Here is a 17,289-nt window from a genome sequence, read left to right on the forward strand (position 1 = left end):
CTGGGACTTCATAAAGAGATGAATTGTTTTGCCCTTTGCAGGCTGGACGTGGTGGCTGGTAGGTTCTGTTTAGTTTGTGGGTCCTGCCTTATGGGACACACAAATCCGTTCATTTATTTTTTCCTCTCCTATTTATGATCAGAGAGGGGATAACCATCTTTAGAGCTGGATGCAACCTTGTTTTGTGATATGAATGATGTAGGTTCAGCTATGTTCCTGCTTAAAAGGTGTTACTACAGTACCATGGACAATATAGCAAACGGATTGAACAAGCACAACTACAACACAATCATTACGCAACACTATAGCCCAGTGCAAGAAAAACATTTGATTATACCAGCAGGAAATCTTGCATCATGACTCAGGGACAGAGAAAAAATGGTGATAGGTAAATGCTGCCCCCTGCTGTAGGAATGAGAAATGATAGTGTTTTGGTGTTTAATCACCCACATGTAAGGAAAAGGGGGATGTTGGACCACACAAGGGTATATCAGCCAAGTTTCTTTGCATGCACACAAGTTGTGCAAATTGCACAAATGCCAAAAGTATGCAAATGGTTTAGAACAAGAGTATACACATTATTTCCAATGAGCTTACTCTCATGTAACATGATTTGCATAACCTCCACAACTGTGGTGCACACCATTCAGACGATGCTATTAAACGTGTGTTTAGTATATTTGTGGTTTTTTACAACTATTTGGAAAACAGATTCCTATGAACTACACTACAATGTGGGTAGTGTATTCTTCCAATCACGTGTTTAGAATCCTACTGTACCTTCCTTTCAGAGATGCCTATCAGTCCTCTCTCTCTCTGGTTCCCAGTCTTGCTTGGTGGTATTTCATGCTTCAAACACAGCATGTCCCCATAGATATAAGTTTGTAAGAGGATAGAGTCATGCACAGTGACCTATGCCGACCTGCCTGATAGCTTGAAGTACACAAATTAAATGGGCGTGTCTGGATATCTCAGGGTGCACCCAAGGTATATAGATTAGTAAAAGTATTTGCAATTTGGAAGTATTCCTCCAAATATCAACCTCTTAACTCTCTTTGTGACGCTAGAATTTCGATGAGGTTTCACTGCCCATACTTTTCAATGGGAGTGTTTCCTTGCATTTTCTGGGAAAGTAATACAATTTTGTGGGGATTGGGTTTGTTTGGGTTTTTAAATAAAAATAAAAATAGTCTGTGCGAGGTCTGGACCTGCAGTAACTGGATAGATGTTTCGCTCTTTGGGGCACTGATCTGGGAGTTTCATATCACTGAGTGAGGGAAGTCCAAGCAATTTCAGATAGATAGTAATATCGTGCGTTCCTAACTAGGGAAATAACCCTTTTATAAGAATCAATCCTCGCTGTTTCCAAGCACTCAACCCCAGTTTTCTGCTGGAAACTAAAAAGACAGTTTTGAAGGTGGGGAAGAGAAGGCAAAGTAACAAGGGTGACCCCTATGCCTTAAGGGACCTTCCTGGTGATCTGGCTTCCCACACCCCACCTTGAGTTCTCTCCTCTTGCAACCTCTCTCCTTCACCGCTAACCTGACTGGGAGCTTCTCGGGCAAAATGCTCTGTCAGATCCCAGCAGGGAGAAATGAGGGGCTGAATCTTACTGAAGAGGCTTCCAATGGGGCTCTGGAAGGTGAGGAAATGAGACTGTGTAGGGGATGAATGGCGGTTCAAATCCCATTAGCAGGGCAAAGCCAGTTTGGGGAGAATTCAGCCAAGCAAGAGGTCTGGAGACAGATTAAGTTTGAAGAACAAGGATTTATTTAGAAGCTACAAAAGGATAGGAAAGCTGAGCTTAAGGCTGAAAGGGGAAAGAGACTAAACAAACAGCCATCTCTGGAGAGAGAAAATGGAGTCTAACACTGGAAGAACACAGAGGGGAGGGCCCCAGCACTTTTATCCAAGATCCCAAACACACACCTTCCAGTGGTCACTATGAGATATTGCAGCTGATAGCTGATGCTGCCAGGGTCCTAGCTCCAACAAGATGTAACCCCTTTTCAAGTTACTAGAAAACTTGGGTAGGGGGCTGAAGCTATGGGTGTTCATGTAATTGGGAAGCCCAATTGTGTTTGAATTAAACCAGACTCGTGCCAAACTGGGTTCAGTTTGGTTCTGTGCACATTGAGCTGGGCCCCGGTTCAGCTCTAGGAAGTAACAGATCAGGCCTGGCTCGAGAGGACTTCTGAATTTTTATTTTACAAAACTTACTGCCCAATTTGCTGGCCTTGGGAATGAAGCCATGGCCACAAAGGGGTCTCCAATGATCCCCACTCTCCCTGCACAGACATCATTCTACAGGTTTCGCTTTTCTCAAGGGAACTGCAACCATGGGGAGAGCTGGCTGAACCTATTGAATTTCTGCCAGCCATGCACAGGACAAGAGCTTTGCCAGGAGGAGTGAAAAACAAATTAAGCATTCTCTTGTCTTTGTCTTTGCTCACTTCCAAGCATTTAAAGGGCTCTGCTCCCCCACTTCTGCTTTGATGGTCTTCCAATTTAGCACATCACTCCTGGAGACAGGAGGAGGGATTCCCTCTCCACTTGCGCATCACATGTTCTGCACTCTTCCAGCTGCCCAGCCTGCAGACTCTTCTTCCATAAACCTCTAGAGGAAAACACATGTTTCATTGTTGCATGGGAGCCAGTCACGATGGGAATGTCTCTGTGCTATTTGGGGCCAGGTGAGAAGGAACTGGTGGTGAAATGGATGAACACTTGAATGGCTTTTTGTAGGGGATCTTTTCAATGCATTTCCTCTCACTGATCCCCAGTTCAAATAGAACTCAAAGGGGGAGCTGCAATTTCAGCTTTTATTGCAGCTTAGGGAAAAAGCTATGTAACTGACTCCAATCTTCTTCATTTCGGGGGGAGCTCAAGCATAAATCAAACAAACTGGGGTGCACCCAGACCAAGTGGAGGGCAGAGACAGATGGCAAGTGTGACAGACGCTGGAGTCAGATGCCAGGTTGGCAAAAGCCAATAAGGCAAAAGCATTTGCAGGTGGCAGATGCAAAAAGACAAAGTGAGATCCCAGCAAAGTAAAAGGGCAAAAGCCTGCTTTTAAATGCAAGTTATCCCAGGCAGAGTGGAAGTTTGCAAGAGGGCTAGATGGCAAGAAGTCTGATTGCAGTTGCAGCGAGGGAAATCTCTGGCAAATAGCTAGGTGGTAAAAGAGTGAATACATGTTTGAGAAGCTTTTTAAAAAAACAAAATCAGACCCAGAGGCATTGACTGGTGGCTAGAGAAGAATGGTAGATGATTTCCTTCAGGAATTTGACTGACTTCAGGAGATCTTGTTGCTGATAAGGTGTGAATATTGGATATGGAGCCAGTTGGCTCCCTGTATAATTCTGGAATAGATTTTGGGGTTTTTTAAAAAACATTTATATTCCTCTCTTCCTCCAAGGAGCACAGAATGGCGTACATAGTTAAGGTTCTCCTCACAACAACCCTGTGAATTAGGTTAGGTTGAGAGAGAAGTGACAGGCCCAGAGTCACCCATGAAGTAGCATGGCTGAATGGGAATGGGAATTTTGGGAATGGCCCATCAACCATTATTGCATATACTTGCCTAATTTTGAGAAATGGAGGGTTGTGGGAAAAAAATCTGTTTCCGGTTTTATACCGTCTGTTCTGCATCTCTCCCTGCCTGTGCTCTAATGCATTCAGAGAGGGGCATTTCTGCTGGCTTACTGCAGTTCTTCACAAACAAACCTGGAAACTGTTCTTGGCTAAATGCCTTGCCAGAACATCTGTATACACCTACAACTTAATGGGGCTATTCACATGATTAGCAAAAATCGGGCTAGGAGAGCCTAGCCCGAATTTTGCTAATCATAAGTACCACTGGGCTCGGCTACGAGACCGGTGGTTCTTGAGCGGCTAATCTGCTCAACTAACCCGCCCATTAGCATGGGTTTGCAGAGTGAGTGCTCTTCAAACCCGGGCTATTGGATCGTGAGTAGCCACGCCGTGGCTACTCACAAGTAGACCCCTGGAGGAGAGGTGAAAAGCCACCTTGTGGCTCCTGGAGTCTCGCAGGCATACCCTGCGTGCTCGCGCAGGGCATGCTGGAGCTTGCGGGGGCCGATCAGCTCCTGCTCCCCCCAGCCCCCATCGGTGCTTGTGGGCACTTGCGGGGCTGACCGGCCCCCACTCCCCCCAGCCCCTGCTGGCTCCGTATCGGCCACCCAGGGCTCCTGCCGAGATCATCTGCGGGGAGAGTGAGCTTAGCCCGCTTTCCCTCAGTATCAGCAAAAGCAGGTCTTACGGGTCATGAGACCCGCTTCAATGTCTAAATAGGAATGTGAAGGCAAGCAGACTATCTTCATGCCAAAAACACTACAGGAATAAAAATTACATGCAGGACTCTAACATTCTTTATTTTTTTCTCCTTAAGAGCTGCTCCTTGTTATTTAGATCAGACCTCAGTAAAATGATGTAGCATTTAGGGGAAAAGATGCAACCCAGTAATCCAGAGCTGGACGCTAAGATGGAGAAGATCTCCACAGCCACCATGGATTTCCCCTTGGTGCTGAGGTAGGTTGGAACAAAAGACAACCAAACACTGCAGAACACCAGCATACTGAAGGTGATGAACTTGGCTTCATTAAAAGTGTCTGGCAATTTCCTGGCTAGGAAAGCCATAATGAAGCTGATGATGGAAAAAAGTCCCATATAACCCAGGACAAGATAAAACATGATAACAGATCCTTCATTGCATTCTACTACAACCTCTCCTGCAAGTGAGTGCATGTTCAAATCTGGGAATGGGGGAGTGGTTCCTAGCCACACCCCACAAATACCAAATTGAATAAGGGAGCAGGAAAGGACAATGCAGTTGGCCAGTCTTTTTCTCACCCACCTCCTCATGCTGGACCCTGGTTTGGTGGCCATGAAAGCTACAACCACAGTGATGGTTTTGGCCAACACACAAGAAACGGCCACTGAAAAGATGATGCCAAAAGCAGGCTGACGGAGAAAACAGGTCACTTTTCCAGGTCGTCCAAGAAATAGCAAAGAGCAGAGGAAGCAGAGTAGAAGAGAGATGAGGAGAACGTAGGTGATTTCCAGGTTGTTGGCTTTGACTAGGGGGGTATCTTTGTGCTTAATAAAGATTCCTAACACTAAAGCAGTGATGAAATCAAAAGAAATTGCAACCGAAGCTAAACTGATCCCTAAAGGTTCGTCATAAGCGAGAAAGGTTATACTTTTGGGAATACATCTGTCTCGGTTCTTGCTTGGATACTGATCTTCTGAGCATTTGCTACAATCAGCCACATCTGAAAAAGAAAAAGGCATTGTCACAGTGTCAGTCCATGTGTCACTTGACCCTGAGCCTCAAGGCTCAGTTCAATAAAAGTTTCAATCTTTGTTTGGAACTCTGTAAGTATGGCCAGAGGTTAGTCCAGACCTCCCTTCCCATAAAACCGATAGGAGGGCATATACAATCTGCCAATAGGTTCTGGCACATTGCAGAAGTAATTTTTGTTGGAGATTGAGTGCCCAATGGCATCAACCTTTTGCACTGATAACCCCAATGGCCATTAGGGGCATTCTGAGTAGAAATAGAGTGTTAGGGTCTACTACTCTTTCGTGTTTGTCTCTATGGCCCCAGAATTGATAGAGAGTACTCAGGAAATTCCTAGGAATGACATTGTCCTCCTCTTCCTCCTTCTTTCCAGAAAGCATCTAAAGCTCTCTCTCTCTGACATCCATGTAACCAGCAGCTAGTGTATAGGTTTTTCCTACTGTCATATACTTCTGAATAAAATAGATTAGTTCAACCTTAAGTCAATCTCCATGCTCATCATTGACAAGCTGTTGCCCCTGAGGTCTTGTTAGTGTCAGCTGTAATGGGAGTAAGTTAGCTCCAGAAATGCTCTGCTTTGTATATTGAAGTAGCCTGTCCAGATATTTCATCCTCAGATTCAGGGTGGTTCACATATGATCATCAGCACTATGTTTGAATATTTGTTGCAATACATTACCTACCCATTTGTTCTGAAACCTTCCCTTCTGGGCATGGAGCACAATCATAACAACAAGATTTCTCCCCTTCCCTCCTTCTCTTCTCAAAACCAGGGTGGCAGGAGGGACCACAGACTGAAATGGGCAGCTCCTATCACCAAACACAAGGGAAGTGTAGAATGAGAGAAAGCTGACTTGAAGCAAGTTTGCAGTTGGAACAGAAGAAGGCAAAAATGGTACAAGGAATGATCCATTGGTATATTTTGGCACATGGCAGATATTATTCTTGCAGAGGATAAATTGAGGACTTGAAAAGTAAAAGTTGTCTTAATGATTCAGTGAATGATGTATTGATGTCTCGGCTTAGTATAAGCCATGTAGCGGCCCCTAGAACCATTTGGGTGCAGATAGAAATTCTATGTTTAGCATGAAATGTTATCCAGTTCCCTCAAAGCCTTCAAAAATTTAATCAAGACATGGTAAATATGTCTCCCACTTGCAGATGCTTATCAAATATGAGGAATTCACATATTCACCATCTGCTACCATCTTTTTTGTCTTTAGATTTTGAATGCTATTTTTGACATTGAAATAAGCATAGAACTTGATCACCCGGAAACTCCTGGCTTCCAGCTCACAAAGCCTCAAAATACAGTGTGTGTGTGTGTGCGCGCGCACACACACACACACACACACACACACACACCATTCTGGAATTCACACCTGATTAAAATGTCTGTGCCACATGACCATGCTTTCATTAATAAGCAATTGTTTCTCCTCACTGGGATTCAGGCTTCCAACTTTGACAGTAAAAAAGGAAGACTTAGAGAACAGACGGAGATTCCTTATGTCAAATCCAGCTACCATTTCCCTCTTCTCATTAAAGGAAACTGTTTCTCCTGCTGAATTGTTGAACAAAATGTTCTGAAGGAATTGATGGAGCTAGTTGGGAAAGAAAAAGAAAAGAGGAGATATAATGTATTCTTCAGATAAGGATATGCTGGTTATCAAGGAAACAAAGTTCAAAAAGTGGTATTCATATCAAAAGAAGAATAAAAATAAGTTGTTTGTTCTAAAGGGAAGTCACAAGGGAGACATCTCCAAAGAGCCTGTGGTCAAGTATTGTGAAAGTTTATTCCCCATTGCTAAAGATAGGTGAAGCATTGTTTTAAAATGGTGTCTTTCCCTTGTACAGTCTTTGAGGTAACTGGATAATGGACCAGTTCTGATGTCACATTAAATCTGTCTTCACATGATGTCCCTAGAGGGGTTTGTGCTCTCTCCCTCTTTCCACTTGGGCTTCAGAGGAATAATATTCCCAGTTCCCAGTCTGCAACCAGTGAGGGTTAGTTATGTCATATTGGAGAGATGGAGCCTGAATAATTTTAACAAGACTGCCCCCTATAACTGAGAATCTGCAGTGAGTCAAATTAAAATCCAGATCTTGTTTTTTCTGAAGTAGACTGTTTACAATAAGACAGCTACGATCAGATGCATAGTATGCATTGAGAGTGTATTACTGTACATGCACTGAACAGAATTTGTGAACACCACTATGTGCATACAGAACTGTACATGCACACACTGTGTAAGGAGTATAAGCACAGTATAACCGTAAAAAATTACAAAGCTGCTGTTTTGTGACTGTTATGATTATATTGGGCTTATTTTTTTAATCCTTTAACCAGATCTGTATTTTTATATTCTAGTTAATATTTTAATTTCTTGTTTTATCTTTTGCGTGGACCACTTTGAGATTGTTTTAATGAACCGTGTAATAGAAAAGTAACAACAGAATAAATAATATAAATAAATAAATTTCTACCCTCAGTAGCCTGATCAAGATACTGGTGCACTCTTCAGCAAAATGGTTTGCACCAGGGAAACCTGAGTTTCGAAGGAGTGGGCAAAGGGAGAAACATTTCATCACACACCTAAACACTTGCATAGCTTGATCTTGCCTTTGGACAGAGGTCACACCTGCACAACACTTAAGTACACTCTCACAATAGACACCTTTGCTATGTTTCACTTGAACTACACTGAAGGGAGGGATAGCCTCGTGATTAACTCAAGCACTACCCCAGGAATTGATTGTGGGTATATTCACCCTGGTCAGGCCACTTGGAATCAGAATCTGATATACTTCAGACTCTCACAAAGTGGGTTCTTGCTGCTTCCCCTTGCCTCTTTCCCCCTCCCTGCCTTTCCCCCTCCCTGCCTCTTTCCCCCTCCCTGCCTCCCTCCTTCTTGTGAGCAGTGGGTCTAAAGAGAGCCTCCCCCCATGAACATCCCCCTGCTTTAGGGAAAGCAGTGGATTTTTCTAATGAAAGAAGAAGCCTGCATTTTATGCAATGTTCGAATGCTGCCCTCCTGTTCTCGGGGGGCCTCCAGCTGTCCTGGAGAGTTGTCCCAGGAGTCTCCTTTTGTGCCCCCACCACAATGTGCACACCCAAGGGGTGAGAAGGTCTCCCCCATGGCTATGGCAGCAGTAGGTGGTGTTCCTCTCTGGGCCTGAACACAGGTGAGATGCTCCCACATGCTTACGTAGTAGGAGTCTGGAGCATCACAAGGCCATTATGTCACACTTCTCAGGCATACAGAAGCAGCTCACTTGTGCTCAGGCCCAGAAAGGCCCACCACCCACTGCCACAGGGAAACCCACTCATCTCTCACCCTCCGCCTCTTGGCCACACATATGCCAGTGAAAATGGGAAAGATCAGTGATTTCTAGTGGTGGACGCAGAGGCGGCTAGGGGCTACTGGGGAGGCCCACACAGGACGTTTGGGTGAATCCTCCCAGTGCTGAGGACCAGACTTCATCCTGGATGTCTGATCCAAAGAGCTCGTGAGGAGGCTCCAGACTCAACTTCATGCAACAAATGCACTAGGAAGGATAGATAAAACTTCCATCTCCATCCATCCATTCATCCATCTCTCTCTTTCTCTCAGGGCCATTTATTCTCCCGTTCTTTCCACTCAAGCACTTTAGATTGTGAGCCCTTTGGGGACAGGGATCCATCTTATTTATGTATTATTTCTCTGTGCAAACTGCCTTGAGCCATTTTTGGAAGTGCGGTATAGAAATCAAATGAAGAAGAAGAAGAAGAGGAGGAGGAGGAGGAGGAGGAGGAGGAGGAGGAGGAGGAGGAAGGTGCCCGGCTGCTGAAAAGATGCACAAACTTCGGGGGGGGGAATCATCCCTTTCACCAATTTCTTTGAAATCTGGGTGGTAGCAGGTACCCACTGGTGCTCTGCCACCTGACTGATTCTTCTGCCCCCAAACTCCCTTTTCTGCCCCGAATATGCAACAAAGCAATGCCAACTTCATTGGGGGGAAAATCACCCCTTTGCCCAATTTCTTTGAAATTTGTGTAGTAGCTTCCACCAGGGGCATATCTAGTCTGGGGCAGGTAGGGCACGCACCCCAGGCGCCACTTGAAGGTGGGAGCCATTTTTTTAAATTAAAAAAAATTAAATGGCCACCAAAAACAAAATGGCCACCTTGCATGCTCAGATGGCCTCTGTGAGGCCCTAGGCCATGCCAGGCCTTGCAGAGGCCATTTGATCATGCACAGCGGCCAATTTGTTTTCAGCAGCCATTTTATTTTTAAAAAATTATTTTTAAAAATGGCCACTGCACCTGCCCAAATGGTCCTTACAAGGCCCTAGAGGCCAGCGGGGGGGAGGAGGAACTGCAGACCCCCCACGGCCTTTAGGAAGCCCCCCAAAGGGGCTACAGATTTTTTTAAATTTAATATAATATAAGTCACTGTACACATATTCAGTTTGGCACTATGTACAGAGAATCAGGGCTTGTGAATACTGAGCTGAAGCTTATGAGCTAGGATTGTATTCATTTGCTCTTACTTTGCTTCTTGTGATAAGTGAGTTAAATGTGATGTCTTAATAATATTGCTATTAATGGTGAGTTTGTCTTTGAATCAGTGTGAAATCCTTCGTATTAAGGCCCACTGGGAGTGACACAGTTTACTCTGCATATCCTTTAATTATTTTCCGAGTATCTTGGAAAAGTCAAATTCTCCATTTATTTTTAAAACTTATGTAATAGTGATGCTACAATGCATAGTAGAGAATTAGACAAGCACGTCTGTTTCATTTTCCAAGAACACCTCCATATAGTATTTGGGTATTTCATGAGCCCCAGCATACTGAAATTTGAGGTTTTTCAGCATGTTTTGGTCCGGCTACATCCACTGCTAAATAGTTTTTGAAATATTAAAACATTAATGAGCTTGACTTGTATTTTTGAGCTGATATTATGGTAAAGTTATCTGAAAGTTTGGTGTCAGATGTTTGGACAGGGGGCGCAATTTCAGTGCTTGCCCTAGGCGCTATTTCTCCTAGATACGCCTTTGGCTTCCACTCATTGGACACTACCTCCCACCCCATTCCTTTGCCCCCAAAACAACATTTTGCCCTCAATCGTTTGATTTGGATTCGGAAAGTTTGGGTACAAATCAACTAGTAGACTCAGCAGAGCCAGAGCTGACAGGCCAGCAGGCCCCCCTGCCTTCTTCCCTCCCTCCTTCTGATGAAGCCTTTGAGGCAGCTGAAGTTGAGGTGCCTGCCTTAGATCCACAACAGCACTGTTTGGTCAGAGTACAGACTCAGAAGGAGGAACGCCATAGGTTGGTGAGGATGGCCAGAAGGAACAAGTGTTCCAGCTCTGAACTGGTTGCGCCTCCCTGACAAGCCCAGCTGCAGTGTTGGGCAGGGCCCTCAGCAGGGGTGTATCTAGGGGTAGGGCAGGCAGGGCACGTGCCCCGGGCGCCACTTGAAGGGGGGCGCCATTTTGTAAAATTAATTTTTTTTTAAAAAAGGCTGCCAAAAACAAAATGGCCACCGTGCATGCTCAAATGGCCTCTGTGAGGCCCTAGGTCAGGGGTGAGGAACCTTGGCACTCCAGCTGTTTTTGAACTACAACTCCCACCATCCCCAGCCACAATAATGGCTGGGGATGATGGGAGTTGTAGTTCAAAAACAACTGGAGTGCCAAGGTTCCCCACCCCTGCCCTAGGTCATGCCAGGCCTTGCAGAGGCCATTTGAGCATGCGCGGTGGCCATTTTGTTTTCAGTGGCCTTTTTTTAAAAAAAAGATTATTTTTAAAAACGGCCACTGCACATGCTCAAATGGTCCCTGCGAGGCCCTAGAGGCCAGCAGGGTGAGGGGGAATCTTTGCAAAAAAAAAACCCCAGCCTTTAGGAAGCCCCCCAAAGGGGCTACGGGTAAAAATAATAATAATAAAAATATAATATAAGACACTGTACACATATTCAGATTGGCACTATGTACAGAGAATCAGGGCTTGTGAATACTGAGCTGACGCTTAAGAGCTAGGATTGGATTCATTTGTTCTTACTTTGCTTCTTGTGATAAGTGAGTTAAATGTGATGTCTTGCTAATATGGCTATTAATGGTGAGTTTGTCTTTGAATCAGTGTGAAACCCTTAATATTAAGGCCAACTGGGAGTTTCTTGCTCGCTTTCTCTCATTTTAACTGTCTTTCTGAAAGACTAGAATATATTCCAAGCAGTGACACAGTTTACTCTGCATATCCTTTAATTATTTACAGAGTATCTGAGGAAAGTCAAATTCTGCATTTATTTTTACAACTTATGTAATGGTGATGCTACAATGCATAGTAGAGAATTAGACAGGCACTTCTGTTTAGTTTTCCAAGTACACCTCCACATAGTATTTGGGTATTTCATGAGCCCCCACATACTTTTGTAGTTTTCCAGCAATTTTTGGTCTGGCTAAGTCCACTGCTAAATAGTTTTTGAAATATTAAAAGATTAACGAGCTTGACTTATATTTTTCAGCTGATATTTTGGTAAAGTTATCTGAAAGATGGGTGTCAGATGCTTGGCCAGGGGGCGCGATTTCAGTGTTTGCCCTAGGCGCTATTTTCCCTAGATACGCCTCTGGCCCTCAGCACACTGCCTTTTTAGAGAAGCCTGAAAGCTGGTTCTGTGCTGGAAATAACGTCCATGGTGACGTGCCCTACCGTGAGCAAGCTTGACTTCAAAATCTGGACCTGTTTGTTGTTGTCTGTCCGTATTTACCTCCCCACTCCCCCATTCCTGTGGAATTCCCAGTGCTTGACTTCTGGCAATGTTTTGACTACTCTCCATCTCTGTTCCTGAGTGTCGGCTCTCCCTTCCCCACTGAAAAGAGGATTCTTTTTCACAGCTGCTGGGCAGTTGGCCAAGGCAGGTCATTAAAAGGGGCGGGGGCAGATGTGGACTCAAAACAAATCAGGGGTGATTCAATTCGGGTACAAATCAAATAAAAAAAATTTGATTTCTGCAGATGCCTATTGATTCACTCACTGACTCCTCCTGCTGGAATAAACTTCATTTGGTCAGGCCCACCTCAGCAATGTGTGAATAACAGACTGCTTGCGGAGCACCTTTTGCCATTTCTGCTTCTCATGGAACCCCTTATCTCAGAACATTCACAAGCAGGTGTGTGAGGGTCAGCAGACTGCTCACTGCCACACTCCCCACTGCTACAGCCTCTTACTCAGAGATGTACTGCATATGGTTGATCCCTTGATGAGAGGGTTATTGACACATGTTGTGGTTGCTGCTGTTGTGATCATTTTGGCTTTGTTCTGCTGACTGAAATCCCTGCTTCTGTGGGGATAGGGGCTTCCAAATGCTTTACTTCTTCCAAAGACCAGGAGGCTGTTCTCATGAGCTGCCAAGACAGGGCTTGGCTGCCCATGGTAACCTCCAGAAGCCCCGGGGATCTCAGTGGTGGTGGTAAATTGGGCTAACTGCTGGTGTGCCAGTGCTGACTGATGCCAGCCAGGGGGATCCTTACAATACACTGCACAGTGGGATATCCAGGGTGTCAGGACAACACATCTCAGCCCACTGCCTGGGGTTGCATTAGACCATCTGGGCATGCAATCGCACATCCAGACAGTCCTGGTATCATGTGTGGTGAAGGCTGACTTTTGCAGCCTTCACCACTGCCCATTAGCTGGCCCACTCATGGGACAATGATGGAGTTACTGATGGAGTTACACTGGCTGCCAATAGGTTCCTGGACAAATTACAAAGTGCTAAATGGCTTAGGCCCTGGGTATCTAAGAGAGCGTCTTCTTCATTACAAGCCCCACTGCCCATTGAGGTCATCTGAAGAGGTCCCTCTCCAGTTACCGCCAACTTGTTTGGCGGCTACACAGAGATGGGCCTTTTCGGTCACCACCCCGAGATTGTGGAATGTGCTCCCTGCTGAGATACGATCCTCCCCATCTCTGGCAATTTTCAAAAAACACCTGAAAACCCATCTTTTCACTTAATCAATCAATTGATCGATCGATTGATTGGTTGATTCACCCAAGCTTTCTCAGCTTTCTATATTTTGGGGGGGGTTAATATCTGCTTTATTTTAAAATTCAAAAACCGATTTCGGGGGTTTTAATCACTGTAATTGTTTAATTGTTGTTTTTAAATGTTTTTAAATTGTTAATTGTTATTGTTTTCTTAAATTTGTTTTAGCTCTTTACTGTTTGAGCCATTTTGGAAGGGCAGTATACAAATCATGAATGAATGAATGAATGAATGAATAAATAAATAAATAAATAAATAAATAAATGGCTCTAGGTCTGACCTTTTGGAATGGTTTTGGTTTCATCTTCCATTTCTTGGAGGCACCAAACTATGCAATGCTTCAGACTGGTTTTGAGTCACTGTCATCGTCTGGGGAAAGAAACCTGAAGTTTCCAAGATAAACAGGGAGGCGGGTCTCACAATCCGTGAGACCCGCTTTGGCCGGGTTTGCAGGGAGAGTGGGCTAAGTCCACTCTCCCTGCAGATGAGCAGGGTGATTGATGAAGCCGGTGGGAGCTGGGGAGTTCGGCCCCCGGAAACTCCAGTATGCCCTGCGTGAGTGTGCAGGGCATACTGGAGAGACCCCCGAAGCTGGGAGGCAGCTTTGCGCCTCCCCTCCGGGAGTCTACTCGTGAGTAGCCACAGCACGTAGCTGTGCCGCGGCTACTCACAATTTTGAAAAACGGGTTGGCTGATCGTCAGAATAGCCTCAGGGTGTTCTCCCCCATCCCTAGGCACTTAACATGGGCTTCTACCCTGTGTCATTTTTTATTAACATAAATATCATAACGGGTGAGGGGCCATGCTCAGGGATACAGCATGTTGCAGAGTGCCAGTCAGTGAGCATTGCTGAGTGTGCAGTGGTTTGCTTTTTCTCACATCTTTATGCAGCTGGGGGTGGAAATCTTTCCCCCAATCCAGATGAGAGTTATGGAGGCTCTACAAATGATCTCTGTGTAGAGCCTAACCGGGCTCTGTGGAGAGAGCGGGCTCAACCGAAAAGCAGGGAGCTCACCCTGGGTGGATTTCAGGCTCCATCACGGAGCAGGTAGGGGTGGCAAGGATCATTTTAAGGTCATTGATCTCAGGAAATAGACACCACTGGCATATCAGTCAAAACTGATCAAAAGCCCTCCTGGCCACAGCCTGAATATGAGATACCAGAAAGAGGTTTGGGTCCAGGGGTACTTTTAGACTTTGAACCTCTTCCTTCTTGGGGAATATAATCCCTTACAGATCTGGTCAGAACCTACACAAATGAGGCTTGCTTATTGTAAACCAGAACTGCAAGCAGAATTCTTCCAACGTTTGCTTGTGGTGTGTGTGGGCATTTAGGGGACTGATGGAGTGTGCACTCTTGAAGTTCAGCCAGGGTAATTGCGTGAGGGCATTGTTTATCCTGGCTGCATTCAAACTGGCACAACATATTGCAATTCATGTGTTTAGAAAAAAAGTTCTTTGCTGTTACAGTTGCATTGCATAAATCCAAAACCTGAACATGTAGCACTGTTGGAGTTTTACAGAGATAAAAAATACAGCTTATACTTTTTTTCAATATTTCAAAATAAGATGAAATGAGCACACAGAAACATTATTAATATATATAGTACACTGAACCATTTGACAATTTATTTCTGGAGGAGAAAGTTGCATGCTGATTCACTTGATAGGGAGTTATTTTAAGGAAAGAAAGCTGTTTCTATCTGGAGACATTACCTTCCAAGGTTGCAGATCTTGATGTTCAACTTGGTCCCTCTCCACCATTGCTCTGTGGTTGGTTCTTGATGAGTAGAAAGCCTCCAGAGCATATGCTACAGCATAGACAGCGTTATAGAGACTGTAGCTATGTCCAGTCATGTCCATTTCAAAAACAGCCCAAGGAAGGCTCTCCAGCCTCTCCTCCCCAGTGCAAGCAGGATATGATCCAGGCACCCCATTACTTGGAAATGAACAGTCGAAAGCTTGCTCACAGAACTCCCCGAGGAAGCTAGCTTCCTTGCTCCAGGAAACGTTTATGTTCTGAAGATATGACTGGAACCCTTGAGGTTCATTTGTGTGAATCGCAAAGGAAACTGCACCTTCAAGTACCTTAAAATGACGCCTCCGTGAAAAAGCAGTATCTGCAAATTCAATCTGAGCTGTGGTAATCCAAACCTTCCCAACTGGTTTGAATTCTTTGTATTCTTGCTCTGCTGACACAATTAGTGCGACCAACCATATGAGGGTCAGTGTATCACCATAAACGACAAATGTTCTGGCTCGCTTATCCATTAAAGGTGGAACAATATTCCCAGTCATAGCCACCCATTTATGCCTTTCAAAGTAATTGAATTGGTTGGGTATTCTTTCTGTATAGGCAACACAGATTCCACTCTGTGAAAGCAAGGGCTCCAGGGCTCTCAAGAAATAATCTCCACTCTCATCATCTACAGCAAAGATCCCAATCCATGTCCACTTGAATTGATCAAGTAAATGGATGATTCCTGTATACTGCTGGGCTTCGTTTGGGGTCATGCGGAAAAAAGAAGGAACCTTCAATATATCCATTTCTTTGGAGGGGAATGAGCCATATGTCAGCTAAAAAGAAATGTACAGTTATTTTTGTGATGAATAAAGTTAAAAGGAGGACCTGAGTGAGGTGGAGGAGAATGACAAGGGAAAATGTTGTGAACCCTTATGGGACAGAATCTTTCCACCCCCGAGTGGCCACCACTTACCGTACAGAACTGATTGGCCCAAACCAGCCGCAATGAAAGGCAAAATGATTCAGGATGAACTGTTGGGGCTGTGCAAACCCCTAATGGATGACGACAGGGCAAAATCCTGATCCGATTTAGCATATTTTCTTAATGTTACTAGACTTTTGGTCAAGGACTCTTCTGGTAGACATTGAAAGGTGATGCAATTTCTAGGCAACAGATATCAACAAGAATCCAAAAACCTCCCCATCATAACTCTTTGGTTCTTCTTCCCCTAGACTCTCAAGAGCCTTTATCTCAGGATGCCACATACAAGGCGGTTGCTCAGTGAATCATCTCTCTCTCCCCATGCCGCCATGGACAAATCTTACCTGGGGTATCTTGTAGAGATTTAGGATGTCTGCCATGCGGAAGGAGATATCAGAGCCAAGTCCCCCAATCATGGCTATGAGGTTTTTCTTGGTGCTGCATTTATAGTTGGGGTTGAATCCATGTGATTTGAAGAGCAGGTCCAGAGTGGTATGATAGGCCATCCTCTCATCATAATAACTGTCATAAATGTGGAACCCAAGTGTGACATTGGGCAAGATATTTGGACTCTTGTTAACTTCATTGACAGCAAATGCCAAGGCCAAATTGTGCTGCTGGAACTTTGTCACCATCCTGCAGAAGGAGTGAGATGCTCTTTCACAAAGAAGTTCTATGACATAGGTCATCATTGTAGCACAGTGCTGACTCACTCTAGCTTTAAACAAGGCAATCTAAGTGTGGGATTATCTCAGGCAAAAATGACATGTTTTCAGAATAACAATGAGGCTATTCTCATGACCAGGAGAAATCAGGCTAGGGAGCCTAGCCCAATTTCTCCTGACCGTGAGAACCACCGGGCTTGCAGGCAAACCCGGTGGCCTCCAGGTAGCTAACCCACCAAAGTAACCCTCTCCTTAAACCGTGTCTGCGGAGCAAGTGCTCAGCAAACCCGTTATCTTTGTTTGTGAGTTGACTCCTGGCTGGGAGGCTCAAGAGCAGCCTCCCAGCTCGGGGGTCTCTCCAGCATGCCCTGCAGGCTCATGAGACCCACCACAAAGAATTCTGATCTCTCTACTATGCCAAGCTCTCTTTCCACCAGTCTCTGGCTTCCAAAGCTAACCTGTTCATTTAGACAAACACCACCTCCCACCCACCCCCAGTGCCCCTTGTGATGCTACCTCTCCTTCTTACTGCAAATCCCATCTGA

The 17,289-nt window shown here is 44.9% G+C and overlaps 1 pseudogene; it reads right to left on the reverse strand.

The window, feature by feature from the left end:
• Positions 1-4,368: 4,368 nt before the first annotated feature.
• Positions 4,369-15,867, reverse strand: LOC128329570 (vomeronasal type-2 receptor 26-like; annotated as a pseudogene).
• Positions 15,868-17,289: the final 1,422 nt, after the last annotated feature.

Source organism: Hemicordylus capensis, chromosome 6 (assembly GCF_027244095.1).
Source record: "Hemicordylus capensis ecotype Gifberg chromosome 6, rHemCap1.1.pri, whole genome shotgun sequence".
NCBI classification, from domain to species: Eukaryota; Metazoa; Chordata; class Lepidosauria; order Squamata; family Cordylidae; genus Hemicordylus; species Hemicordylus capensis.